The sequence below is a fragment of the Scylla paramamosain genome, chromosome 17 (genome assembly GCF_035594125.1).
Source record: "Scylla paramamosain isolate STU-SP2022 chromosome 17, ASM3559412v1, whole genome shotgun sequence".
Classification (NCBI taxonomy): Eukaryota; Metazoa; Arthropoda; class Malacostraca; order Decapoda; family Portunidae; genus Scylla; species Scylla paramamosain.
In genome coordinates, this window is record NC_087167.1 from 22,875,686 (window position 1) to 22,879,086 (window position 3,401).

The following is a 3,401-nucleotide window of genomic DNA, read 5'->3' on the forward strand; positions in this document are numbered from 1 at the left end:
GAGAACGTTATCAGGGATGCTGTCACCTATACCGAGCACGCCAAGCGTAAGACCGTTACTGCCATGGACGTTGTCTACGCCCTCAAGCGTCAGGGCCGTACCCTGTACGGATTTGGTGGTTAAATCGCTCCATTATTGAGATGGTGCCAGCTATTCAGCTTGCATTATCATCATTGAATAACATCATCTCCCGGACCTTTTTAAGGTCCACAAACATGAAAAGAAAGAAGGACCATAGACTACTATTATTACTACTACTTTCTCATAACCATGTTCACTATCACTATCTGAGCTAAGAAAAGAAACCATTATTAATTATAACCATCTTTCTCACTTCATCAGGTCTTCTCCAAGTATTATTATTATTATCATTATTATTATTATTATTATTATTATTATTATTATTATTATTATTATTATTATTATTATTATTATTATTATTATTATTATTATTATTATCATTGACTTATTTCAATGATCACGCCCCTCATCGTTCTCAGTTTCTCATAAAACAAAATATACATTGAGATGAAAAAGACGCTCAACATATCACAATAGGCAACACATCTAATCAACTCTCCACTGTGACACACAGCAGGTACATTAGTAGAAATATAGTATACATATTTATTCTCGGTCACTTGCGTGCCTGACTAAATAATAATAATAATAATAACAAATAACTAACTCGAAAATAAATACACTACTTGCTTATTATTGATATACCAGTATAGTCTACACAACTCTCTAGATGTTTGAACGTGTGGCTCCGAAGAGGAGCCGGATTGATGGTGATATTGGCTGAAGGGGAGGGAGGCCCTTTATTTACTTCTTCTCAGTCTTCTTGGGAAGGAGCACGGCCTGAATGTTGGGCAGCACGCCACCCTGTGCAATGGTGACTCCGGAGAGGAGCTTGTTAAGTTCCTCGTCGTTGCGGATGGCCAGCTGCAGGTGACGTGGGATGATGCGAGTCTTCTTGTTGTCACGGGCGGCATTGCCGGCAAGCTCAAGGACTTCAGCAGCCAGGTACTCCATAACTGCCGCAAGGTACACGGGGGCACCAGCACCCACGCGCTCGGCGTAGTTGCCTTTCCTTAGAAGGCGATGAATCCTGCCGACCGGGAACTGGAGTCCAGCACGACTGGAACGGGACTTTGACTTTCCCTTCACCTTTCCTCCCTTGCCGCGTCCAGACATGATAATGGATGTTGTGGTAGTAGTAGTAGTAGTAGTAGTTGTTGTTGTTGGTGATAAATGAGGAGCGCGAGTACTCTAACCTCGTCGGTAGCTCTGCGAGCAAGTAGTGAATTTTGGGAAAAACGGCTATATATACGCGAGATCAGATCGGCCCAGAGCGCGTCTGGACCAATCAGGACGCTCGCTGAGGTGGCGACTCCTGATCCTGAGTAGGCACGCTAATATATATACCACTTTTCAACTGAGAAAACGCACACTCGTTCTCACAGCAGTACGGCGACACTATGCCTCCCAAAGCATCAGGAAAGGCTGCCAAGAAAGCTGGCAAGGCACAGAAGGCCATTGCCAAGGGCGACAAGAAGAAGAAGCGCAGGAGGAAGGAGAGCTACTCCATCTACATCTACAAGGTGCTCAAGCAAGTCCACCCAGACACTGGCGTGTCCTCCAAGGCCATGTCAATCATGAACTCGTTCGTGAATGACATTTTCGAGCGCATCGCTGCCGAGGCATCCCGCCTGGCACACTATAACAAGCGCTCCACCATCACCAGCCGGGAAATCCAGACCGCTGTCCGTCTTCTTCTGCCTGGTGAACTGGCAAAACACGCTGTTTCTGAAGGCACCAAGGCTGTTACCAAGTATACCTCCTCCAAGTAAACAGGCGGCCAGTATACTGCTGCCAGTATAAAATAATACCCGGCTCCATTGGAGCCACACTTGAAAAGGAAAAAAGATACGATATAGACAAATGCATTATTATTATAATTATTGTTATTATTATTAATATTATTATTATTATTATTTTTATTATTATTATTATTATTATTATTATTATTATTATTATTATTATCATTATTAATAATATTAATATTGTTGTTTTTATTATGATTATTATTATAATAATTATTGTATCATTATTATTATTATTATTATTATTATTATTATTATTATTATTATTATTATTATTATGCTTATTATTATCGTGATTATTATTCTGTGGAGATAAAGAAAAGATAAAAAAAAAATAGAGATAAAGAAAGATAAAAATTCTCCCAAGTGAAAGAGATATGGCCATGGAAGAGGGAATAATAATAATAATATAAAAAAAAAAAAAGGGGGGAAGGATATTGAGTTGAAAGTCGATACCTGATACTGAAAGATGGAAAATAAATATTTTCTTCCACAAAACCAAACAGATTGTCTATGAAAATTCTTTAATGAAAGAGATGTTTGGCCCTAAAAAGGGCCTAGATATTGCTGTTATGAAGATCATTCGTGGATGACTTCTTAGGCACGCTCGCCACGGATGCGACGAGCCAGTTGGATGTCCTTTGGCATGATAGTCACGCGCTTGGCATGGATGGCGCACAGGTTGGTATCCTCAAACAGACCCACGAGGTAAGCCTCGGAAGCTTCCTGGAGAGCCATGACAGCAGAGGACTGGAAGCGGAGGTCAGTCTTGAAATCCTGAGCAATTTCACGCACCAGGCGCTGGAAAGGCAGTTTCCTGATAAGCAGCTCAGTGCTCTTCTGATAACGGCGGATCTCACGGAGAGCAACGGTTCCAGGCCTGTAACGGTGGGGTTTCTTGACACCTCCAGTGGCTGGAGCAGACTTGCGAGCTGCCTTTGTAGCAAGCTGCTTGCGGGGCGCCTTGCCACCAGTGGACTTGCGAGCCGTTTGCTTGGTACGTGCCATAGTTGTGGTAACAACAACTCACAACGAACACTCAGCTGAGTCTGCCCGCGCTTCCCACAAAATCCCTTTATATATGAATCGGGTGGGCCCGACGACTCCAACCCTGCCTTGTGATTGGTCAGAAACGTCCAGTGAGGCTCATCGCCCACGCAGTCACCGCATGAAAGATGTGATCATTATTGTTAGTCTAATTCATTTTGTTCTTATTCTTATTCTTATTCTTATTCTTTCTTCCCTCATTCATAACAAATCTTGGAAAATATACAGCAGAACTGACATGTCATTTAAAATTCTAAGACAATTAGCAAGAAAGTTGTGATATTCTTATTTTTTTCATTCTTTTTATTTTATCTTTTTCTTATTCTTGTCATAATTAATATTGTTATCTTTATTATTTTCATTTTTTTTTATTATTCTTCCTTATCTTATTCTTATTTATCCTACTTTTAGAGAGATGAGGTTTGTGCGGTCACCCATCCAAGTTCTGCCCGGACCCCCTGCTTAACC